Raw genomic sequence first — 27,184 nt, 5'->3', positions numbered from 1 at the left:
TTGTCTAAGTAAATGTAGGAGAATATTACTATGCATAGTATTAAAATCACTTAGAATGTAATGTATGCTTTGTGCAGGCTGTATTACTGCGGCACAGAATCTCTAGGTTATCGAGAATTCTACACTTGCCTCCACTATTATATCCTATACACTTCTATGTATTCGATAGATAGATAGATAGATAGATAGATAGATAGATAGATAGATAGATAGATAGATAGATAGATAGATAGATAGATAGATAGATAGATAGATAGATAGATAGATAGATAGATAGATAGATAGATAGATCTTATAGACTGACATAGATAGATAGATAGACAGACAGACAGACAGACAGACAGACAGATAGATAGATAGATAGATAGATAGATAGATAGATAGATAGATAGATAGATAGATAGATAGATAGATAGATAGATCTTATAGACTGACCTAGATAGATAGATAGATAGATAGATAGATAGATAGATAGATAGATAGATAGATAGATAGATAGATAGATAGATAGATAGATAGATGACAGACAGACAGACAGACAGACAGACAGACAGACAGACAGACAGACAGATAGATAGATAGATAGATAGATAGATAGATAGATAGATAGATAGATAGATAGATAGATAGATAGATAGATAGATCGATCTGATAGACTGACATAGATAGATAGATAGATAGATAGATAGATAGATAGATAGATAGATAGATAGATAGATAGATAGATAGATAGATAGATAGATAGATAGATAGATAGATAGATAGATAGATAGATAGATCTGATAGACTGACATAGATAGATAGATAGATAGATAGATAGATAGATAGATAGATAGATAGATAGATAGATAGATAGATAGATAGATAGATAGATAGATAGATAGATAGATAGATAGATAGATAGATAGATAGATCTGATAGACTGACATAGATAGATAGATAGATAGATAGATAGATAGATAGATAGATAGATAGATAGATAGATAGATAGATAGATAGATAGATAGATAGATAACAGCATCCGTATGGAAGCTGCAGTGTACCAGGTTTCGGTCCTGGGTACTAAGTCATGTCAGTTGTGGTTTTCTGCAATGAAAGGATTAACTTGCCATGTGCCAAACAAGGACTGCATTGCTCAAGAACATTCCTGTATAATACAGAGATCAATAATAGTACAAATATTGACTTCCCAGTAAACAAAATATTAAATCTGTGCATTACTACAAATATACATAACATTGATAACCATTTATGCCCCAGTCCCTGGTATACATGTAGGAAATGATACATCCATTCATTGTGAAAGGGCTAAAATATGTGCACGGTATTCTACATTTGTGGCATGTAACAGAGAGAAGATAATATGGAATATGGTGTAAGCAACAGCTGTGCCCAGGTATTGAGAAATCTGTTGTTTGACACATGCAGAAATGAATGAATTCCACCTCGGTTACTGGGAAATCAGGAAATGAGGCAGCGTCCTGATGTGGAATGTAGTCAGCGTAGTCAAGAGTCTGCAGCGAAAAAGCCAAACCTAGCCAGCCATACTACACTTAGTCTAGTGGCTAGAGATGAGCGCATGGCGACCAGGACAGCGCTAGTAGCACATAGGAACGCACTGTCTGCTGTAGATGGCCAATAAGCACATAAACGTACGAGGCTACAGAAATACTTCAAGGTCAGATGTTCATTTCTCCACCCATTATTAGTTGCAAATGCCCATTAGGATGAACTGTAATTCACTATAATAAAGTGACAGCTGAAATTATTTAACATGTCCAATCTATATATAAAACGTCTGCTGTAGTGCGCCAACATCAAGGATGAGCATTCAAGCCGAAATTTCACCGGTTTTACTCTGAATTGCCCTTTACATCAGAATATCACCTGGTGTGCATGGGCAAATACAGGTACACATACGTTATATGGAGTCTTAATTGGTACATGAACATGGACCCCCCCCCCCCTCCCTATACCCTTCTGCTGCACAGTGCTGCATATCTCCCTGGTAAGCAACAGGTTAACAGTTGTAGTGATGAGGAGAGATAAAAGGTATTGGTGAAAACAGAGAGAACAAGACCTGGCAGGGGTGAGGGATCCGCAGTGTGAGCTCTATCATCAGCCATTCATCTGCTTCTCCTGAGGAAGTGACAAGACCTGTGAGGCGCCAGTGTCCTCACTTGTCCATATATATGCATGCACCAGTGTCCTCACTTATCCATATACATGCAGGTACCAGTGTCCTCACTTGTCTATATACATGCAGGCGCCAGTGTCCTCACTTGTCCATATACATGCAGGCACCAGTGTCCTCACTTATCCATATACATGCAGGCACCAGTGTCCTCACTTATCCATATACATGCATGCACCAGTGTCCTCACTTGTCCATATACATGCATGCACCAGTATCCTCACTTGTCTATATACATGCAGGCGCCAGTGTCCTCACTTGTCTATATACATGCATATACCAGTGTCCTCACTTGTCCATATACATGCAGGCACCAGTGTCCTCACTTGTCCATATACATGCAGGCACCAGTGTCCTCACTTGTCCATATACATGCAGGCGCCAGTGTCCTCACTTATCCATATACATGCAGGCGCCAGTGTCCTCACTTAGCCATATACATACAGACGCCAGTGTCCTCACTTGTCTATATACATACAGGCGCCAGTGTCCTCACTTATCCATATACATGCAGGCGCCAGTGTCCTCACTTGTCCATATACATGCAGGTGCCAGTGTCCTCACTTATCCATATACAAGCAGGCGCCAGTGTCCTCACTTAGCCATATACATACAGGCGCCAGTGTCCTCACTTGCCTATATACATACAGGCGCCAGTGTCCTCACTTATCCATATACATGCAGGCGCCAGTGTCCTCACTTGTCCATATACATGCAGGCGCCAGTGTCCTCACTTATCCATATACAAGCAGGTGCCAGTGTCCTTACTTATCCATATACATGCAGGTGCCAGTGTCCTCACTTGTCCATATACATGCAGGCGCCAGTGTCCACACTTATCCATATACATGCAGGCGCCAGTGTCCTCACTTAGCCATATACATACAGGCGCCAGTGTCCTCACTTGTCTATATACATACAGGCGCCAGTGTCCTCACTTATCCATATACATGCAGGCGCCAGTGTCCTCACTTGTCTATATACATACAGACGCCAGTGTCTTCACTTGTCCATATACATGAAGGCGCCAGTGTCCTCACTTAGCCATATACATACAGGCGCCAGTGTCCTCACTTGTCTATATACATACAGGCGCCAGTGTCCTCACTTGTCTATATACATACAGGCGCCAGTGTCCTCACTTATCCATATACATGCAGGCGCCAGTGTCCTCACTTATCCATATACATGCAGGCGCCAGTGTCCTCACTTGTCTATATACATACAGACGCCAGTGTCCTCACTTGTCCATATACATGCAGGTGCCAGTGTCCTCACTTGTCCACATACATGCAGGCACCAGTGTCTTCACTTGTCCATATACATGCAGGCACCGGTGTCCTCACTTGTCCATATACATGCAGGCGCCAGTGTCCTCACTTGTCCATATACATGCAGGCACCAGTGTCCTCACTTGTCCATATACATGCAGGCACCAGTGTCCTCACTTATCCATATACATGCAGGCGCCAGTGTCCTCACTTGTCCATATACATGCAGGCGCCAGTGTCCTCACTTATCCATATACATGCAGGCGCCAGTGTCCTCACTTGTCTATATACATACAGACGCCAGTGTCCTCACTTGTCCATATACATGCAGGTGCCAGTGTCCTCACTTGTCCACATACATGCAGGCACCAGTGTCTTCACTTGTCCATATACATGCAGGCACCGGTGTCCTCACTTGTCCATATACATGCAGGCACCAGTGTCCTCACTTGTCCATATACATGCAGGCGCCAGTGTCCTCACTTGTCCATATACATGTAGGCGCCAGTGTCCTCACTTGTCCATATACATGCAGGGTGCAGCATGGAGGCTAGTCCTTTAGCATGCTGCCTGTCTCCTGCAGTACTGTGACAATACCTTCCAGGCAGCATGACTATGAATGACCAACTCAACCATGAGGGAACGGGAGGGAGAGCGGGATCAGGGACACATGTCTCCAGTCAGAATAACCCACCTCCAGCCACAGCAGACATGCACATTATCCCTCCAGGGAGCACACACTCCTCACCTCCTCCCACTGAGGCACCAAAGCTACAAATCCATCTCTCCATCTCTCCTACTCTTCCATTGCTGGGGGGTGGGGACAATGAGCATCGCACTGCGGGCAACTAGCACTTCATGGGTTAACCACCACCATCCTGTCCCATGCATAGTGTGGGGACTACTACCAGTTACTCTCCATCTCTAGTAACTGAGCCTGCAGCCAGGTAAACTTACACCACGATATGCAGGGAATAATAAAGATATAGATGCAGGAATTATGCTAAGAAATAAAAAATGATACACAATAATGCTAACAATAGTGACACATGCGGTGCCCGTTACCTACTACCACAGGCAGTGCATGACTGATGCATGTGCTAGGTGCCTCTATCAGGCAGAGAACACACGAGAGCCATGAATGTAGGAAAAAATATTATATATAAAAGACAGAGTATACTATATAGAAATGCACTTATGAATAGGTCACATTAACAAAGATACATATATATGTATATATATATATATATGATGTCACTATATAATAATTATATATGTATAATATACAGTACAATAGACATAAATAGAAATATGAGATTGATGATATATACACAGATGGAGCATACTATATATGCATGTGCTTATGCATAGATCACATTAACATAGACAGATTTATGGAGGCCACTATATATAAATGCACTTATGAAAAGGTCATATATATATATATTAATATATATCATAGTTTAAAAGGACATATTAACATATACGGTATATATGTGTGTGTATATATATATATATATATATATGACACATTATAATAAAGTATATTAATAATATATAATATACAATCTAATAGCTACGTATGGAGAATGCACTTATGAATTATGAATAGGACATATTAACATGTGTGTATATATATATATATATATATATATATGTATATATATATATAAAATATAAATATATATAAAATATAAATATATATAAAATATAAATATGACATTCTATAATAAAATCTAATGATATATAATATACAGTGTAATAGCTAGATATGGAGAATGCACTCCTGAATAGGATGTGTGTGTATATATGCATGTGTATATATATATATATATATATATATATATATATATATATATATATATATATATATATATAGCACTCTATGATAAAATATGATAATATCTAATATATAATCTAGTAGCTACACATGGAGAATGCATGGGGCACATGAGCGCCACGGTACAATGTGCATTGACTGAAAGTTAGGGCATCCCAATGCTGCAGCAACGTGCGGCACTGATGTACCAATGAACCACACACCTCCGGTGCCGGGCAAGGGCATCAAGCGAGTGTCAGGTCCTGGTAGCGGGCGGACAATGAAGGACACCGGCTGCTGCACGATGCCCCTTTTCCCTTTTATGAATGCAGTAATCGTATTAGGCGCTTAATCTGCAGAGTCGTCATAATGACTGGCAGCAGAGGAGGAATATTCTCCACTACTACACACATAGCACGTTCTATGGTGCGGATCTAATCCATAATGATGGCAATGAGAAATAGTGCATGGCATACCTTGTGTACTGTCCAGGGTGTGTGCCACAGCTGTGCCAGGAGAAGCTTCCCTCACATCCACCTTTATATAGGTCCAGATCAGGAAGAAGCCGCCTTGACCAGAGAGGAAAGAGAGCGAATCGTTGCAGAGAATGCCATGCAGAGCCCGCACCCAGCAGCAGACAGAGGCAGCACTGCCACTCACACACACAGCGCACACTCACACACTGCTCTCCTCCACATCTCCTCCTCACACACGCTGACACTTCTCTGGATCCTCCTCAGGAGAATTTCTCTGCTGTGTCTCCCTCCCTGCGCTTCCCCCCAGCTGTCTGCACTGCTTGAGAATATTTTCCGATTTCCTCTGGTTTGTGAGTGAGGGACTCAGGCTTTGCAGTCCATCATGGCTGGGAGCCAACCCTCTTATCCACATCCAGACACTCCCACCCCATTGATCACACTTCCACCATTACTCCAAGTTCCAGTTTCTCTCACATTTCAGCAGTTTTAGTAAAAGAAGAAAACTGAGTGTCTCTTCCCCCTACTGTGAACTATAGCTCCTTCCACATATGTGTGTGAAGAACATGACACTAAAGCAAAAGATGGCCATAGATGATGAGATGTAGGGTCTCAGATCAGGGGAGCAGGGTCTTATCTGCAGGAGCAGTGCCATTCTGTCTACCACTATTCTTTGAGAAAAATTCTGTTTATTGCAAAGATATTATCGTCTCTTTGTGTCACTTTAAACACCTAAAAGCGTTGTCGAACGAGGACACCTCCATTTCTAAATGATCCCTCTCCTGGTGATCAGCTGATTGCTAGCATTCGCTGCAAGAGAAAAGTCGCTAACGGGGAATTGTAGCATTGCATGGTGCCGATCGTGATCACGTGAGTTTTCCAGGAACCGAAGCCACTCTTTGTCTCCACTATGGCTAATAGAGGCAGCTCCCCTATATGACATTTATGTGTCCTAATAGGGCATTTGGACAGGGGTTGTCCAATGTGGACAATACCTTAATAATGGTTCTGTTACTATAAGGGTATGTGCACACGACCTCGAATTACGCCTGAAAAGACGGCTCCAATACGTTGGCAAACATCTGCCCATTGCTTGCAATGGGTCTTACAATGTTCTGTGCAGACGAGCTGTAATTTTACGCGTCGCTGTCAAAAGACGGCGCGTAAAATTACGGCCAGGTCAAAGAAGTGCAGGACACTTCTTGGGACGTAATTGGAGCCGTTTTTCATTGACTCAAATGAAAACCAGCTCCAAATACGTCCGTAAAAGATGCCGCGAAAAACGCGAGTACATGCAATTACTTATGAAGTTCAGGAGCTGTTTTCTCCTGAAAACAGCCCTGTAAATTCAGACGTATTTGGCGTTGTCGTGTACCCTAAACCTTATCAACCAATGTCTGATGGCGAGGGGTCCTAGAATGAAAGGTGCGAAGGTCCCTACAGCATTTTTCTTAGGAAACAGCACAACTCCCATTCTGGTGCTGTGTAGGGAATTGCAACATTTGAAGAGAGCCTTTCACTTCCCCATACATGTGCAGCTGAGTGCAGCATGTAATGGGCAGGGCTGCACATACCCTGGGGCCCTTTATATTTCTTTTCTACCCTCCTCCGATATTTAGATTCGATGCCTTTATATTTGGCGCCCGATATTTAAATAACCCCCTGATCGGTCAATGGGGCGTGTACTGGCAAGGGGGCGTGTTACTATGGCTGTGACACTGTCCAATCAGATATGGACAGTGTTACAGCAAGAGCGAGGATAGAGGAGAGAGTGTGCGCGAGAGATCAGTCTTGTACTTTGTCTGCCGAACTGGCAAGGGGCGTGTCTCTGCTATAGACAGTGCAAGCGCTCCCCAGCTCTTACACTGTCCGTAGCAGAGACACGCCCCCTTGCCAGTTCGGTAGACAAAGTACAAGACTGATCTCCCGCAAGAGATGAGGGTGTGCATGTGCGCTCTCCTCTCCACATCTCTTACACTGTCCGTAGCAGTGACACGCCCCCTTGCCAGTTCGGCAGAAGATTGATCTTGAACGCTGAAGAGTGAGAGCGTGCGCGCGCACACTCGCACACTCTCTCCTCTATCCTCGCTCTTGCTGTGATGGTATGTTCACACGCAGTGAGCAAAAACGTCTGAAAAATACGGAGCTATTTTCAGGCGAAAACAGCTTCTGATTTTCAGACTTTTTTTAACAACTCGCGTTTTTCGCTGCGTTTTATTACGGCCGTTTTTGGAGCTGTTTTTCAATGGAGTCAATGAAAAACGCCTCCAAAAACGTTCCAAAAAGTGTCCTGCACTTCTTTTGACGAGCCGTGATTTTACGCGCCGTATTTTGACAGCGACGCGTAAAATAAAGGCTCGTGGGAACAGAACATCGTAAAACCCATTGCAGGCAATGGGCAGATGTTTGTAGGCGTAATGGAGCCGTTTTTTTCAGGCGTAAAAGGCCAGAATTACGACTGAAAACAGTGCGTGTGAACATACCCTAACACTGTCCATATCTGATTGGACAGTGTCACAGCCATAGTAACACGCCCCCTTGCCAATACACGCCCCATTGACAGTTCAGGGGGTTATTTAAATATCTGGCGCCAAATATAACGGCACCGATATGTAAATAATGGAGGAGGGTAGAAAAAAATTTAAAGTGTCCAAGGGTTTGTGCAGCACTGCCCATTACAGCTGCACATGTATGGGGAGGTGAAATGTACTGGGGCTATGTAACACCCCTGGGTTGGTAGCAGCAGTGATTCAGAAAATACTGATGGGGCTGCAGTACTTTACTGAGCACCACGTCAGTGGAGTACCAAGTGTTTGGACTCTTAAATGGGTATTCCATCTAAGACATTTGTGAGATAAATATCTGATAGGTGCGGGTCCCAGCTCCAGGCAGAGAATTAATGGAGAGGTAGCTGCGCAAGTGTGCGACTCTCTCCATTGATTCCTGTAAGCGTTATGGAAATAGCCAAGCATGGCCATCTAGCCATTGATACCCCACTGTAAACGCTTCGGCCAGCTGCCACTTCAACAGGCAGGATGGAACTTAGGTAACCTCCATTCTTGTTAGAGGTGCGGTCCCAGATCTAGGACCCCCATCTATCAGACATTTATGGCATATCCTGTGAATTCTTCGATGGGAAAAACCCTTTAAACTGGCTATACACTAGTCTAGAGATGTGAAATGGCCCCTTTCTGATCGACTTCACTGGCAGTCTGTAAAGATTTTCGTTCTGGATGACAATAAGTTAAAACGATAAATCATCGACAACTGACAGATTGATTTCTGCAATGCTCTGTGACTTGGGATGGGCTTCTATTTATGAGATGATGAAGCTGTATGTAGACCAATCCCACCCTCTATTTGAGTGTGCACCGTTGTACACACCTGTCATTAGTCATGAAAAACTTTCTAAGTATGTCAACGGGTACACCCGATATTAACATATAAAATCCAATATGTCAGATTTCCTCAGATATCTGCCTTCAGTCAGGGTATGTGCACACGCTAGCTGTCTTTTACGGCTGAAATGACAGCCTGTTTTCAGAAGAAAACAGCTGCGTCGTTTAAGCCGTAAATGCTCATCCTCGTAATATACGAGGCGTCTGTGACGCTCGTATATCTTGAGCTGCTCTTCATTGACTTCAATGAAGAACGGCTCAAATTACGTTGCAAAGAAGTGCCCTGCACTTCTTTTGACGAGGCAGTCAATTTACGCGTCGTCGTTTGACAGCTGTCAAATGACGACGCGTAAATTACAGGTCGTCTGCAAAGTACGTCGGCAAACCCATTCAAATGAATGGGCAGATGTTTGCCGACGTATTGTAGCCCTATTTTCAGACGTAAAACGAGGCATAATACGCCTCGTTTACGTCTGAAAATAGGTAGGGTATGTGCACACACACTAATTACGTCCGTAATTGACGGACGTATTTCGGCCGCAAGTACCGGACCGAACACAGTGCAGGGAGCCGGGCTCCTAGCATCATACTTATATACAATGCTAGGAGTCCCTGCCTCGCTGCCGGACAACTGTCCCGTACTGTAATCATGTTTTCAGTACGGGACAGTTGTCCTGCAGCGAGGCAGGGACTCCTAGCATCGTACATAAGTATGATGCTAGGAGCCCGGCTCCCTTAACTGTGTTCGGTCCGGGTCTTCCGGCCGAAATACGTCCGTCCTTTACGGACGTAATTAGTGTGTGTGCACATACCCGTAGTGTGAACCCAGCCTTAGTGTCATGTCATTTCATGTCACATTTGCAGTGGTGTCAAATGGTTCAACTCGGCCTTTATACAGCGATGTTAAATCTCCAATGTATGGTTAGCTGAATCATTTATAGAGGTGAGTTCACACGTACTGTAAATACTGCAGATTTTCCACAAGGGATTTCGTTGAGGAAAATCCACAGCGTAATACAGTAGCAAAGTGGATGAGATTTGAACAAATGATAAGCGGAAAAATTGCTCAGAACTTGACCTGCGGTGCAGTTTTTTAATCCGCAGCATGTCAAATGTGTTTGCGTAATCATTGCTTTTTTGTTGCAGGTTTTCCCCATTTTATTTCATGGGGAGGTAATAGGCCGCCTCATAGAAAAACATAGCATTTCTCGAAGTTGTCAACCACAAGGCTGTTCACATACCTGCAATTGTGGTACAACACCACCAGCTGCTGGCCATGCTCATACTAGATGGGGCCTAAGGCACATACAGGGCCGGCATTAGGGAGATGAGATGGGGCCTAAGGGACCTACAGGGCCGGCGTTAGGGAGGGGAAAGCTGGGCAATTGCCCAGGGCCCCCATCCTCTAAGGGCCCATGCCCACTATAGCAGCCATAGTGGCTGCTACAGGGCCCGCAGCATTTATGGGCCAGGTGGCATTGGTCCCCTCATGCCCAGTGGTGTCGCTACCACCGGTGTGGGCCCCGGTACTAGTGACTGCCACATTTAATTGTATCTGCGTCCTCAGGACGCAGATACAATTGAACACTATAGGCTGCAGGCCACGTTAAGCCTGCAGCCTATAAGATGCTGGGACAGAATCCTTGCGCAGGTCGGCGTAACTTTTCCCAGGGCCACACTTTATCCTGGGGACCTAGTGACTTGCTCAGACACTGGACCGTGAATAAGGTGCTGCTAAGCTTATTGGGGGAATTTATTACGTTTTCTACGCAAGTTTTCTAGCGTAAAAAAGTTGCTAACACCTCAAAAGTAGCAGTTTGTGTGAAAAATTGCAACTGTTGGGCTGTTTACGCAGGCTAGCCACTTAAGAAAGAAAAGTGAGCAGAGCTTTGTAAAAGGGGGTGTGACCACCAGCAGCACAACAGTTATATTATATTGATTATTATATCTCTAGCTGGGGTAGATTTTTCTTTGTGGTCAAGGACGTAACAGGGGACAGGCAGGCCCTGTTCTAGGCCGCGTACAGCCCCCCCTCCCCCTTGATCAAATATTCAAATAAAATAATCTCCCCAGGATCACCTCAGGCTCTATCATCAGGCCATAAGGTTGTGGTGCCGGACAGCACGGCCTTATATGCAACGCAGCACACAAAGTTCTGATTCTGGACGTTGTGTGTTGTGTACCTGCGCCGCATTTAACGTCCCGACAGAGTGATGAGGCGAGTATACTTTATTATTTTATGTTCGATCTTGGAGGAGAGGGATATGACCATGTGACCACAATTGTTATGCTAAGATTGTGGCACATGGCCAGCGGAAAGATGCAACAAATTTGTTAAGAAAATGAAATGCCAGTCTTCGTGAATCTGTCCCTTTGTGTCTAGCTTTTTGAATAAACATGCACTAGCCCTGTGAAAATACTGTTTTATTTCAAAACTGTTTTCCTAAAGTGACTATATGTCTTTAATGCACAACTCAATCCAATACCTAAAAATTAAAGGGCTTGTCTGCCGTTTAATACGAGAACTGCTATCAGCTGATCACTGAACGTTTTTCTCCCAAGGCCTTGTTCACACGGCCTTAAAAAAACGACATGTAAACGTGTAAGCGCTTTTTGAAATACAGGCGCTTTTGATGCATTTTTGAAGCGTTATTTCGTGTTTTTTTACGTATTTTGTGCGCGTTTTTGGTGTTTTTTTTGCATGTGATTAGGACTCCCATTAGGCGCATTTTGACCTGACGCTTCTTTTTTTACACTACGCATATTTTAAACACGCGCGTGTAAAAGAGATGCGTCGTATGCACTACAATGCGTTTTCCCATTGATGTCAATGGGAAGCTGAAAGCATGCATTTTTGACGCGTTTTTCGGTTGCTCAAAACGCATCAAAGACTCGTCAAATACACGACATGTGAACAAAGCATAACACCCATGGCAGAAAAAAGCTGTATTTCGCTGTATACTCTGACACCATCCAATCAGTGCTGACAGTGTCAGACACTATAAGGCTGGGTTCACACGACCTATTTTCAGACTTAAACGAGGCGTATTATGCCTCGTTTTAAGTCTGAAAATAGGGCTACAATACGTCGGCAAACATCTGCCCATTCATTTGAATGGGTTTGCCGACGTACTGTGCCGACTACCTGTCATTTACGTGTCGTCGTTTGACAGCTGTCAAACGACGACGCGTAAATTGACTGCCTCGGCAAAGAAGTGCAGGACACTTCTTTGCAACGTAATTTGAGCCGTTCTTCATTGATGTCAATGAAGAGCAGCTCAAGATTATGGGCGTCAAAGACGCCTCGCATAATGCGAGGAGGAGCTTTTACGTCTGAAACGACGCAGCTGTTTTCTCCTGAAAACAGTCTGTCTTTTCAGATGTAAAAGACAGTTCCCGTGTGCACATACCCTTAGGGTATGTGCACACGCTAGCTTCCTTTTACGTCTGAAAAGACAGACTGTTTTCAGGAGAAAACAGCTGCGTAGTTTCAGACGTAAAAGCTCCTCCTTGCATTATGCGAGGCGTCTTTGACGCCCGTAATCTTGAGCTGTTCTTCATTGAATTCAATGAAGAACGGCTCAAATTAAGTTTCAAAGAAGTGTCCTGCACTTCTTTGACGAGGCAGTCATTTTACGCGTCGTCGTTTGACAGCTGTCAAACGACGACGCGTAAATTACTGGTCGTCGGCACAGTACGTCCACAAACCCATTCAAATGAATGGGCAGATGTTTGCCGACGTATTGTAGCCGTATTTTCAGGCGTAAATCGAGGCATATTACGCCTCGTTTACGCCTGAAAATAGGTCGTTTGAACCCAGTCTAAACAGGGGAATGCTCAGTTGTCAAATTATTCATACATTTCCAAGAGGAATACAATTTCACAATGCAGAGTTCTGATGCTCCAACATTGTTGTTTAATGGGTAATGCAAGTGTTTACTAAAACAGACATGTCAGGGGGCAGACAAGTCCCCTATAAAAAAAAATTAAAAAAATAAAAAAAGAGTAACCACTGTTACATTTTATTTTACACTTTTTTTTTTACTAACATTTAGGCCCTGTTCACACAGAGTTTCTTTGCTGGCAGAAAATTCTGCCTCAAGATTCCGTTTGGAATTTTGAAGCAGATTTTGATCTGCCTGCATGGTGTTTGCCGCATTTTTGGCGGCGTTATTCGCTCGCGCCTATTGAGCGCCACGAGCAAAAACACAGCGAAATACGCTTTCTCTGTCTCCCATTGATGTCAATGGGAGGTCAGAGATGTAAACGCCCGAAGATAGGGCATGTCACTTCTTTTTCCAGCGAGCGTTTTTTCATGGGAGGCATTTTCTGAAGTTTTTTGGTGCTTTTTCCAACGTGGTTTCCATGTCAAAAAACATCAAAAAACGTGTCAAATAAGTGTGGACAGGGCCTTACACCTACACCTACTAAAAAAGGCCCTACAAAATTAGCAAAAATAAATAAATAAATAAAAAATTATCTTATATGGTCATTATTTGGTTAAATAGAAAAAGAGATTGACTGGTGACTACCTTCCTCCCTCTATATCAGTCCTGAAGGCACAAGGACAGCCTGAAGAGTACCTGTCACTGCTCCTGACATGTCTGTATTAGTAAATAATTCTATTCCCTATGAAATAACGATTCAAGATCATCGTTTCATAAATTGACAACTGGGTGTTACCAGTTGGGGGGGTCCCTACACAGACTGACAATGTCCAATCAGTGAGACTGTGTAGAGACACACCCCTCTGACAAGGGGAATGGTAATACCCAGTTGTCAATTAAGGCCCTATTCACACGACAGGGATTTCTGGGTGTGCGACGGATGTTTTTTTAACGTCCGTCACGCGGCCGCAGTAGGAACAATAGACTCCAAACGGGGCTATTCACATGACTGATTTTTTGATGGCCCGGTAAATCGGGCCATCAAAAAATGGGACATGCCCTATTTTCGGCCATTCTCCTGGCCGTACGTCTGTGCAACACGGCTGCCACTTGGATGTGATCTGAGAGACGTCCATGCTTTGTGTCGCTCGCTCTCTTCTCCTTCTTACAGTGCATGTGAGGAGGAGGAGCAGATTTTTTTTGCTCCCTGTAGGAGTGGAATCTCTAATCCCCAGTCACAGCTTCGGCCATATACGGACAGTGACGTCAGGGACTTCTCCCAGAGCGGCGGAATCCCCGTCGCTGTGGCCGGGGATTCCCCTCCAGGAGAAGTTCCTGACTTCACTGTCCATACATGGACATTGACGTTGGGGATTCCGCTCCAGGAGGTCCCTGACTTCACTGTCCATATATGGACAGTGACAGTGACTTCTCCTGGAGTGGAATCCCCGTCGTCATTTTCCATATATGGACTGTGAAGTCAGGGACTTCTCCTGGAGCAGTCCCCCACAATGAAGCTATCTACAGAAAGGGGAGGAGTAGCATCTACGGGGTGCTATGTACAAGGGGGCTGTGGGACACTACCTACAGGGAGGCTGTGTGGCATTACCTACAGGGGGGCTGTGTGGCACTGCCTACAGAGGGCAGTGTGTGGCACTACCTACAGATGGCAGTGTGTGGCATTACCTACAGAGGGCAGTGTCTGTCAATATCTACAGAGGCCAGTGTGTGGCATTATCTACAGCGGGCAGTGTGTGGCATTATCTACAGAGGGCAGTGTGTGGCATTAGCTACAGAGGGCAGTGTGTGGCATTTGCTGCAGAGGGTAGTGTGCGGCATTAGCTACATAGGACAGTGTGTGGCATTATCTACAGTGTGTGGCATTATCTACAGTGTGTGGCAAAAAATTGTCAAATTAAATTCATCCGTTTTTAAACGGACAGGGAATAAATCGGATGCAAAACGGGCCAAAATCGGCCGTTAAAAGCGGAAAAACGGCTCAGAACAGAAACGGAATGGATGCAAAACGGCCAAGAAAATTGCACCAAAACGGACGTTCCGTTTCCGTTCAGGGCCGTTTTTCTGTTATTAACGGCGGATTTTGACTCGTTTTGCGTCCCTTTTTTCCCTGTCCATTTTAAAAACGGATAAATTTCAGTTGTAAATTTACTCTGTAGATAATGCCACTCCCTGCCCTCTGTAGATAATGCCACACACTGCCCTTTGTAGATAATGCCACACACTGCCCTCTGTAGATAATGCACACACTGCCCTTAGTAGATACTGCCACATCCCCCTGTAGGTAATGCCACACAGCCCTCCTGTAGGTAATGCCACACAGCCTCCCTTGTAGGTAGTGCCACACAGACCCCCTTGTAGTTAGTGCCACACAGACCTACTTGTAGGTAATGCGATACAGCCACCCTTGTAGGTAGTGCCACACAGACCACCTTGCAGGTAGTGCCACACAGACCTCCTTGTAGGTAATGACACAGCCCTCCTGTAGGTAATGCCACACAGCCCACCCTTGTACATAGCCACCCCCCATTGATGGCACCCCGCCGCCATAGATGGCACCCCTGGATGACTTCTCCTGGATCGGAATCCCCAGCCACAGCACCGGGGTTCCGCTTCAGAAGTCCCTGACTTCACTGTCCATTTTTGAAGTCAGAAGTCAGACTAGGAAAATCACAAGCAAAGACCAGGTGAAGGAAACCAGATATAAATACAACCCCACACCTAATTGGAAGAAAGGCAGAGAAAAGAGATAGGCCACAAAAGAGATAGGAAAGAGATAGGTGGTTCGCTCAGAAGCTAGAAAAGTAGTCATGGTGATCTTAAAGGGAAGGTTCATGAATTTATTTTATTTTTTATCATATTGCTTTTAATATAATATTTGCAACTATTTTATTTCATTGTGTTCTCATGTTTTACCTTTTTATGTTTTGACTTTTACTTCTCCATGGGGGCTGCCATTTTTTTTTTCATCTCGATTAACGACACATACAGAGATGGAATACGGCACATACAACCCCATAGAGAATGCGAACGGGAGCCGTACCATTATCAGAAGCATACGCCGTCTGTGTGGGAACGGCACAGGCGCCGCTCCCACACAGACCAAAACGAAGCTCGTTCGCAGAGCAAAATCTGGCACCATTTTCATGTGGACCGGAAGCCGCTGCCGGACAGTAAGATGACGACTTTCGGCCGTGGCTTCCGGCCATATGTTCAACGAAGGTGTAAGGAATAGGAGCGTAGACCAGCGGAGGCGGCGGCTGGAGTAGATAATTTATGTTCGTGTATGTGATGTGTGTATTATGTTCGTGTGATAGTGTCTTTTGAGCCCTGTATCTAATCCTCCTACACTGTGCCGTCGCTCAGAAAATGGCAGCACACAGTGTAGGAGACTGACCCCTCCTTCTCTTGGCACTAGCCAGAAGAAGGGAGGGGGGATTGTGTGAGGGCACTAGAGGAGAGTGTGTCCACCCCAAATTTGCAGCTTAAATCAATGAGGTTGCTTTACCACAGTGACCATGCTGCAATATTGGGAACTGCTCCCTCTAGTGCCCAGCACATGGAAATGTTATAAATTAGAATCTAATTTATAATATTTCCTGACTTGTGAAAAAATTAAAACAATGTGTAATCACTAAAATACTAATTGTTTAACTGAAAAAAAAAAAATATTCTGATTAGAAATACCAGTTAACGAAATGAAGCTTTATGTGAATTCATAAAACATATAAGTACATCAATTTCACATTTCCTTTTTCATAAATTAGGAAACAAACATTGTGTTTAAATGAAGCTCTATTTTTGCTGAAAATGTGGAATTGAAAATTAACATTTTGCAATAAATAATTGAGAAAAAACTTTGTTTTCTTATGCAGTCCAAAAGGACCAGAGGGAAAAATTATCAGCTGATCTACTCCAAGCCCATCTCCTGCCCAGAATGTTGGGTTCTATGTGGAATGCTGGGAATTCTAGTAGAGCTCCCGGAAGCTATTTTCTTGCACTGATAATGGGGTTGTCTAGTTTATAAAACACATTTTCATATCCCCTATTAGGGAATTCTGAGTTAATAGAGGGGAATCCTCATCTCTTCGCCAGAACGCAGAATGGTTAAAAGGGTATAAATGGGCACTAGGTAATGCTTAATTTCACCTGCGGCGGCGCTGCAGGGGAATTAAGCACGTACTGCCAGGTTTCCACAGAGATTACAGTTGATCACTGGTGGTCCCAGCAGGGAGACACTTTGTGATCAGCTAATTGTCAAGGGACCATTCTTTCAGTAGGGATTGTCTAAAGCGAACAACACCTTCAACATACCTTTTTGCCACATTAAGTCCGGAAGCTGCACATTCCCATCTGCTTTGGTAGGCTTTCATATTCACTATATTTACATTTAGACATGTTACCATGATATGAGAGGTGAAATCTAACGTAAATGCATTATTAACATACATATTTGGACCACATCAAACTCAAGTAAAAAAAGAAAAGTTCCCCCACCTTTTAGTGTCTGTATGGAGTGATGTCATGATCTGAATTGTTCTCTAAATAAATTAATAGCCCCCTGGCAGCAGAATCGATTGAATCCATATTGCGCTCTCCTAGGCAGACACTATAAGGGCTCGTCCACACGCTGCGGAATTACCACATTTTTTCCGCCAGAGTTTGGGACATAATAAACGCCGCAGAATACAGTAGCAGCATAGTGGATGAGATTTAACAAAGCTCATCCACATGCTATGTAAGAAGTCAGAGCAGAAATTGACCTGTGGTGCATATTTTTTTCGGACCGCAGCGTGTCAATTCCTGCTGCGGAAAGTGGCCAGAATTGCTGCATTCTTCAGAGGAGATGTCTCCATCTCCTAACATTGTGAAAAACGCAGCAAAATATGCACCATTTTCTGTCGTACAAAATGCAGGAGATGGTGCGTTTTTCCTGCGATTTTCAACAGAATTGCTGCAGATATCCCCGGCCACAGGGGTATTTCACTCCATCAGGGAGCTGCAGTGGCGCTATCTACAGAAAGGGGGGTGCTATCTACAAGTGGGCTGTGTGGCACTACCTACAAAGGGCTGTGTGGCACTACCTTCCAGGGGACTGTGTGGCACTACCTACAAGGGGGCTGTGTCGCACTACCTACAGGGTGTTGTGTGGCACTACCTACAAGGGGGCTGTGTGGCACTATATACAGGGGGCTGTGTGGCACTACCTACAGGGGCTGTGTGGCACTATCTACAGGGGGAATCTGTGAGTGGCAGGCTGATGGTCATTTTACTGTGAGTGGGGGGCTGATGGTCATTTTACTGTGAGTGCTGGGCTGATGGCTATTTTACTGTGAGTGGGGGGCTGATGGTCATTTTACTGTGAGTGGGGGGCTGATAGTCTTCAAGTGGCTTCCACCTCTGAGCTCTAATTGAAATTAATGGGAGGCAGAAAAAAATCTGCGGTGCCCGTTTGGAGTGCTTTTTTGCCTGCGTCTTTTGCATTAGCTTCAACGGCTCAAAAATAAATTAAAAAAAAAGGTCAAACAACGCTGTCAATTTAAAATCTGCTTCAAAATTCCTGAAGGAATTTTTTTCTGCCTTACAAAAAACACTGTGTGAACATACCCTACTAGTGTAGTGCTTGGTTTTTAGCCGTCTTTCTCTAAACAATTTTTGGTAGGGGTGCCCTGAGTAAATGTTATTTTTCCAGTGGTGCCTCGAGTCAGAAAAGTTTGGAAAACTCTGTACTAGGCTACAGGATCATGCTGGCCTATGCAAGGATCTCGTAGTGGAACAGCTCAGTTCATCGTGGGAACGGGGCCCAGGTGAGTAAAAAAAATTTTTTTTAGGGGGCACTGTCTACAAGGGAGGAGCTGTCTATCTGATGGCACGATATACAAGAAGGAGGTGGGGATTATGGCATTTTCTACAGGAAGGCTGTATGGCAAATCTACAAGGGGGGGCTGTGTGCGGCAGCCAGGTGAGGTGTGCATTATACTGTGTGGGGGCCGCTAAGCGGACATTATACTGTGTAGGGGTACTACAGGGGGCAATATACTGTGTGTGGCACTTAGGGGGCATAATACTGTGTGAGCACAATTGGAGGACAAAATACTGCGTCCTTGAAGGGGTTATAATATATTATATTAATAAATGTTATTATTATACTGTATGGGGGGCACTAAAGGGGCATTATACTGTGTGAGAACACTATATAGGGCATTATACTCTGGGGGAAAATATACTTTTTTATGGGGCATTTTTTTATGATCGGCTGGAGCGCCAAAAGATAATTTTGCACGGGGCGCCATCTATCCTAAGGCCGGCCCTGTAATATGGGTCTGTATGTGAATGTGTCTTTTGTTCTTGTATATATGTGCCTGTATGTGTATATATGTGCCTTTTATGTACATATTTGTATACGTTCCTGTCTGTGTATTTATGTACGTGTGTGTGTGTGTGTGTGTGTGTGTGTGTGTGTGTGTGTGTGTGTGTGTGTGTGTGTGTGTGTCTGTATATATGTGTCTGTATGACTATAGATGTCTATATATTTATGTATGTATATATTCCAGAATGTGTGTATGTATATTTGCCTGTGCCTTTATGTATGTACAGTATATATGTTCCAGTATGTGCGTGTCTATATATGTGGTTAATTTTTGGTTTGTGGAGGGCAGCAATAGAGAGTCCTGAACAGGGTGCCCCCCCAAACTAAGGCTGGCCCTGGATGGAGTCCCCAAGTACAGTCTCAAAATACACCAGCACACACAAACAAGCATAATTTTTAGTTGATCAAGTTTGTATATTTATTCATACTAGTATATATGTTGCTCTCATATATTGTTTTCCTATATAAAGAAAGGAGATTACAACATGAAAAGAAAAAATAAAGGGAGGAAACCTCCAGCTCACCAGTTAAGTGCGTCTCCTGACTCTCCGCTCGGATTCCCGCTACGGCTGGCGGTATATAATGGAAAGAACAGAGGAAGTAATCCAGCGCTGAGTTCAGTTGTAAGTTAAAAAGGAAGCGTTGTTCCCATCTTTATTGGAGTAATACAATTAAAAATCGTAGGGAGACGCAGTCCCAGAAAAATTGTGAGTAGGCGGTCTGCCCTGGCCTACGCGTTTCGAGCAGCTCCTGTGCTCTTAATCATGGCAAAGAAGTGACAATTTTTCTGGGACTGCGTCTCCCTACGATTTTTAATTGTATTACTCCAATAAAGATGGGAACAACGCTTCCTTTTTAACTTACAACTGAACTCAGCGCTGGATTACTTCCTCTGTTCTTTGAGATTACAACATGTTAGTAAGCAACTAATCCTTCTCTACATTTCTGCCTGTCCCAGGCCTTTGTCACTGTCGACTGTAGATAATGAGTAGCGCTACTCATTATCTACAGCAACGACGGTGACAAAGGCCTGGGACAGGCAGAAACGTTGAGTAGGATTAGTCGCTTACTAACATGTTGCAATCTCCTTTCTTTATATATGAAAACAATATATGGGAGCAACATATATATATATATTGTGAGACAGTGACAGGTAAAGTCATTGAGGGAAGGTATATTTCCCCTAGAATCCTGTCATATGTATCCTAGGCTCCAGGGAATGCGTATTTCTAGCAATAGAAAGCTCTAGTTTTCCAATCTCGGCTTAAGGAAAAGCCGGAAAAAAGGGCCTGGAGTTGGATTGGAGAAGAGCAGGGCGGGTTCCCCAATCCCTAGTCCATCTCTGTTTGTAGGACAAGGCTGCTGCTCAATTAGCTGCACCTGTAGCCTGTGTATAAAAAGGTGCAGACACAGTGTGTGGGAGTCTCACCCCTGACTCAGACTGGAGACTACTAAGGCTGGAGTAGCCTGTATGCTATGTGAGTAAAGACCTGTGTTACTTTGTGTCCAGTGCCTGGTAGGAAGGCACTTGGTATAGTTAGATAATCTTGTTTAGTTAGTGCTCAGACGAGCAGGATTTATTTTGTATTTTGCCTTGTTGTACAAGAGGCTGTTTCTTTGACAAGAATAAAAACACAGGCAAAGCCCTGTTATGACTTTTAATGCACGGTGTCCCTGTCTCTGGCTACAAAGAAACCGCTGTACCAACCTCTCCTGATGCTAAACCCTCACAATATATATAAAAATATATATATACACACTACCGTTCAAAAGTTTGGGGTCACCCAGACAATTTTGTGTTTTCCATGAAAACTCACACTTATATTTATCAAATGAGTTGCAAAATGACTAGAAAATATAGTCAAGACATTGACAAGGTTAGAAATAATGATTTTTATTTCAAATAATAATTTTCTACTTCAAACTTTGCTTTCGTCAAAGAATGCTCCATTTGCAGCAATTACAGCATTGCAGACCTTTGGCATTCTAGCTGTTAATTTGCTGAGGTAATCGGGAGAAATTTCACCCCATGCTTCCAGAAGGCCCTCCCACAAGTTGGATTGGCTTGATGGGCACTTCTTGCGTACCATACGGTCAAGCTGCTCCCACAACAGCTCTATGGGGTTGAGATCTGGTGACTGCGCTGGCCACTCCTTTACAGATAGAATACCAGCTGCCTGCTTCTTCCCTAAATAGTTCTTGCAACATTTGGAGGTGTGCTTTGGGTCATTGTCCTGTTGTAGGATGAAATTGGCTCCAATCAAGCGCTGTCCACAGGGTATGGCATGGCGTTGCAAAATGGAGTGATAGCCTTCCTTATTCAAAATCCCTTTTACCTTGTACAAATCTCCCACTTTACCAGCACCAAAGCAACCCCAGACCATCACATTACCTCCACCATGCTTGACAGATGGCGTTAGGCAAATGTTCTTCTGTGTGATCCAAACACCTCAAACTTCGATTCGTCTGTCCATAACACTTTTTTCCAATCTTCCTCTGTCCAATGTCTGTGTGCTTTTGCCCATATTAATCTTTTCCTTTTATTAGCCAGTCTCAGATATGGCTTTTTCTTTGCCACTCTGCCCTGAAGGCCAGCATCGCCTCTTCACTGTAGACGTTGACACTGGCGTTTTGCGGGTACTATTTAATGAAGCTGCCAGTTGAGGACCTGTGAGGCATCTATTTCTCAAACTAGAGACTCTAATGTACTTGTCTTGTTGCTCAGTTGTGCAGCGGGGCCTCCCACTTCTCTTTCTACTCTGGTTAGAGCCTGTTTGTGCTGTCCTCTGAATGGAGTAGTGCACACCGTTGTAGGAAATCTTCAGTTTCTTGGCAATTTCTCGCATAGAATAGCCTTCATTTCTAAGAACAAGAATAGACTGTCGAGTTTCACATGAAAGCTCTCTTTTTCTAGCCATTTTGAGAGTTTAATTGAACCCACAAATGTAATGTTGCAGATTCTCATCTAACTCAAAGGAAGGTCAGTTTTATAGCTCCTCTAAACAGCAAAACTGTTTACAGCGGTGCTAACATAATTGCACAAGGGTTTTCAAGTGTTTTCTAATCATCCATTAGCCTTCTAACACACTTAGCAAACACAATGTACCATTAGAACACTGGAGTGATGGTTGCTGGAAATGGGCCTCTATACACCTATGTAGATATTGCATTAAAAACCAGACGTTTGTAGCTAGAATAGTCATTTAGCACATTAACAATGTATAGAGTGTATTTCTGATTAAAGAGGCTCTGTCACCAGATTTTGCAACCCCTATCTGCTATTGCAGCAGATAGGCGCTGCAATGTAGATTACAGTAACGTTTTTATTTTTTAAAAACGAGCATTTTTGGCCAAGTTATGACCATTTTTGTAGTTATGCAAATGAGGCTTGCAAAAGTCCAAGTGGGTGTGTTTAAAAGTAAAAGTCCAAGTGGGCGTGTATTATGTGCGTACATCGGGGCGTTTTTAATACTTTTACTAGCTGGGCGCTCTGAAGAGAAGTATCATCCACTTCTCTTCAGAACGCCCAGCTTCTGGCAGTGCAGACACAGCCGTGTTCTCGAGAGATCACGCTGTGACGTCACTCACAGGTCCTGCATCGTGTCAGACGAGCGAGGACACCGGCACCAGAGGCTACAGATGATTCTGCAGCAGCATCAGCGTTTGCAGGTAAGTAGCTACATCGACTTACCTGCAAACGCTGATGCTGCTGCAGAAAAAAACTGCTTTTCTTGCAAAAATAAGGAAATTTCTAAGTGACCCTAAACTTTTGAACGGTAGTGTATTTATATATATAAATATACAAACTTGATCAACTAAAACTTTTGCTTGTCTAACAAGTCTAGCAAAATACGCCGAATTTATAATACAGCATGCACCTGTCATAAATTTGGCGCATCTTCTGCCTCCCTGGTCTAATAATAAATCTGCTTCACTATCTATAATTTGTTACATGTATAATGTAATAAGATTAACAGGGATGACTTATTCCCTAAATAAAAGATCATTGCACCTCACGTACGCTTTTATATTTATTATCTAGTAAAGAATAACTAGCAGCTATATCAGCTAACATCCTCGCTGTGTATAGTTGTCTTTCATTCTCCGATCCTGCCCCAGTTTAGAGCTGTCATTTCGAGGGATGTCAAATGCACTGATTATTAACAGTCTCGAGCTGAATATGTGCAAGACAGGGACTTTGCAGATATCTATTTACTGTTTAATACAGATTTTTTTTTTCCCGATTCTTTCATATATTCTTGTTTTTCTTCTAATGAATTACTCATTTGACCCTAATTTTCCTGTTACTTAATACAGGAATAGAAATGTCATCCCCACTATGAGATAATCTGTTTTAATATGCTCTCAGACAAAATGGAAAGAGTTGGAATAAGCAAAAATTACCTGTTTTTTGTTTTTTTTTACATTACTTTAGGGGAAAAATGGTAAAAGGTTTTTTATTTACTTTAAATTTTTTGTACGTTATTAATTTTTTTTACAATACTAATACAATAGACTGCAATACCTAAACAGGGCTTAAAAGATGGCAGACCAAGGTGCCTTCATTAGGCCCCCAGGCTTCAGAGACAACCATTGGCACATAGAAATCTTGTCACAGGGGTGGCAATTGGCTGATCTAGTGGCCTCCCCCTCTTATTTAGATGCCACAGTCGCTATTGACCCATGGCATCTAAGTGGTTAAACGGCCGGGATTGGCGTTACCTCCGATCCCGGTCTTTGCAGTGAGGTGTCGGCTCTAACATACAGACCAAAACCTTGGTGGCTGTGGCGTACAGTTATGTCACATGTTACCAAGGGGTTAAAGGAACAGTGTCACCCAAAAAAAATTTTTAATATGTTAAAGATGTTAGTGCTTTATTAAAAACGTTTGTATTAATTTGTGTGTTTGTGTGTTACTTTTTTTTTATTTTTACACTTTTTCTTCCCTATGGGGGCTGCCATTTTTTTTTCCATTTCTGTATGTGTCAATTAACGACACATAAAGACATGGAATACGGCAGCTCCAGTCCCATAGGGACTGCGAACGGGGCCCGTTCCATCCACTATCGTGTACGCTGCTGTGTGGGAACGGCGCATGCGCCGCTCCCACACAGTTCAATTTGAAATGCGCGCCGTCCGGCGCCATTTTCCTGTGGACCGGAAGTCGCGGCCGGACAGTAAGATTCCTACTTCCGGTCGCGGCTTCCGGACTTGTGCACATGGAGCAGCGGCAGCAGATGGAGCGGATGGACCGGAGGGAGCGGCGGCGACTGGAGCAGGTAAGTTATTTCTATGTATGTTCGTGTTTCAGTGTGTTTACTACTGTATGTTAACCTTCTACACTGTGTGTTAGCTCAAAAAATGGCGACACACAGTGTAGGAGGTTAGACCGTTCAAACCCCTCGTTTCTCCCGGCACTAGCCAGGATAAAGGAGGGGGGGATTCTGAGAGCTCACTAGAGCGAGGGATTTTTACCCAATTTTGCAGCATAAAGCAATGTGGTTGCTTTACCACATGCAATGCTGCAATTTTGGGAATGGCTCCATCTAGTAACCAGTGCTGGGAAATATTATAAATTGAATCCAATTTATAATATTTCCTGACTCGTGAAAAAAATAAATAAAATTAGAACAATGTTTAATCACCTACACACTAATTGTTTAACTAAAAAAAAAAACATTTTTTGCTGGCAACACATTCCCTTTAAAGAGGTTGTACAAGTGTAGAAAAACATGTCTGCTTTCTTTTAAAAAAAAGTGTCACACCTGTCTTCAGGTTGTGTGTGATATTGCAGCTCAACCCTTATTCACTTCAAAGGAGCTAAGCTGCAATACCGAACACAACCCATGGACAGGTGTGGTGCTGTTTCTGGGACAAAGAAGCCATGTTTTTCTAATCCTGTACAACCTCTAAAAAAACTTGGTACCAAGCCACCACCATTGACTTATACGTGTTCTTTCTGACAGCACCATCATACTTGTTTCTTTTTAGGGATTAATTTGGGACTAAATGGGGATTAATATAAAGTGAATACAATTTTTGGACACCTCTGTGAAATATGTGGGTGCTATATAAATAATGGTTGATTAAAGAGGTTATCATACTAAAGTCATTGATGGCATATGGCTGGGATATACCATCAAGGTCCGATCAGCGGGGGTCCGACTCCTGTCACCCCACTGTTCGCTAGAATGAAGTACCAGCGGTGCTAAAAAAGCACTGTGTCACTTTGACTTCTGCCTGCTTTTATCAGAGGACATATGGTGACCCATTATAATCGATGGTTGACCATGTGGCCTCTGAAAAAAGCCCACACGATCTGAAGGGGCATGACACATTCCTAACGTCGATGCCACTATGTTCTAGTGGTTGGACACTTATCGATTGCACATGGATTGCAAATCCTACTCACGTGCCATCATTGTCTTTGGTGAAAAAAAACAACTTTTATTTGGATACTATAATATAATGTACGCTATATAGCTGTGAGACAAGATATCCCTTAATATTTGTTCTGCCCAATGGAACATAAGGAAAACATGAACATAATGTTGGAAATAGTTTATGTATGCAGAAATGGCCAACAGAACAGTTTTTAATGTCAGTCTGAATATGTCACAGCCCAAATAAGAGCTTTAAAGTCATCCAGTGAAAATGTCCCCTGCTGCTTAGGTCAGGAAGAGGCTGAATTCATTTTCCTGAAAGCATTGGAGGCTATAAAAACTTGTCAAAAAATACTCATTCATTTGAAGGGCAGTACTTTGTGGTGGCAATATATATTTTGGAATACGGACTGCACTTAGTAACACTTTTATTTATTCTTTTTAAAGCTACCATTAGGTTATTAACTATTTATGAGCCTATCACACAGGGAGTATGGAATCTATATTATAAATAAAATAACATTTGCTACTTATTTATAAACATTTTATTTATAAATAAGACCTTTTATGTATTCATATATTTTTGTTTCTATTTTTATTTGAATTATTAGCTTAAAAATTCAATATTCCCTAAAATGTGCAAAATTTTGCACTGACAGTATGAGCTTGTAGCGGAAAACATAAAATTATATTAAATGTAAGATCAGTGGGAATCTGCTGTGATTTCTGATCATATTGCATAGTTAGACATAATGGTCCATAGGGCAATCTTTACTGTCAACCTTATCATAGAGAGCTGGCCATCCACATTAAAGGGGTTCTCCCAACAATACTAAGTGATGGCATATAGCAAGGATACGCCACTATTTACTCCTCATGGGAGTCTGACTGCCTAGACTCCCATCAATCCTCAGAATGAAGGAGCAGGAGCGCTGATTGAGTTAACGGGTGACCGGGAGCGGCGATTGCATCGTTGAATGACAGGGCAAGGCAGCCTGACAATCAGCGCCTTTCAACTACGCGCCTTCATTCAGCCCCGGCAGACCTGCTCAGAACAGAGCAGGCCTGCATTGCAAGGGTACGGCATGGGAACGGTTGTCACGAAGGGTCTGTGGACCCACTGAGCCGTACCGTCTTGGCGGTAAGGCAGCTGGCCAACAGGGCGCAGGTAAATGTCTATAGTTCATACGGGTACCTGTGGCAGCTCGGACAGCAGCAAGGCAGGCTTGACTGGGACTAGGCAGCTGGTAAACGTCAGGCGAGGTGAAGCAGCTCAGCCGTGGATACAGCACGACACGACTTTGGCTCAGCACAGTACTCGACCAGGATAGTATGGAAAACAGGAACAGGAAACACACTAGGAGGCCATCA

General features: G+C 43.3%; 1 protein-coding gene across 8 annotated transcripts in view; it reads right to left on the bottom strand.

Annotated features, from left to right (window-relative positions):
- SLC8A1 (solute carrier family 8 member A1) overlaps window positions 1-27,184 on the bottom strand; it is a 485,568-nt gene that overhangs the window by 294,638 nt on the left and 163,746 nt on the right. For 4 of the 8 annotated variants that reach the window (XM_075862755.1, XM_075862748.1, XM_075862752.1 and 1 more), the window contains exon 1: window positions 5,761-6,140. The exons of 1 other annotated variant lie outside the window; for it this stretch is intronic. The gene's annotated coding sequence lies outside the window, so the exon portion shown is untranslated. Of the gene's footprint in view, window positions 1-4,062; window positions 4,136-5,508; window positions 5,596-5,760; window positions 6,141-27,184 lie in introns of those variants that run through there. 3 more of the 8 variants (XM_075862753.1, XM_075862750.1, XM_075862751.1) reach the window with 3 other exon arrangements.

The sequence above is a fragment of the Rhinoderma darwinii genome, chromosome 4 (genome assembly GCF_050947455.1).
Source record: "Rhinoderma darwinii isolate aRhiDar2 chromosome 4, aRhiDar2.hap1, whole genome shotgun sequence".
Classification (NCBI taxonomy): domain Eukaryota; kingdom Metazoa; phylum Chordata; class Amphibia; order Anura; family Rhinodermatidae; genus Rhinoderma; species Rhinoderma darwinii.
The sequence above is the reverse complement of the archived record's forward strand: the minus strand, read 5'-3'. Positions and strand labels throughout refer to the sequence as shown.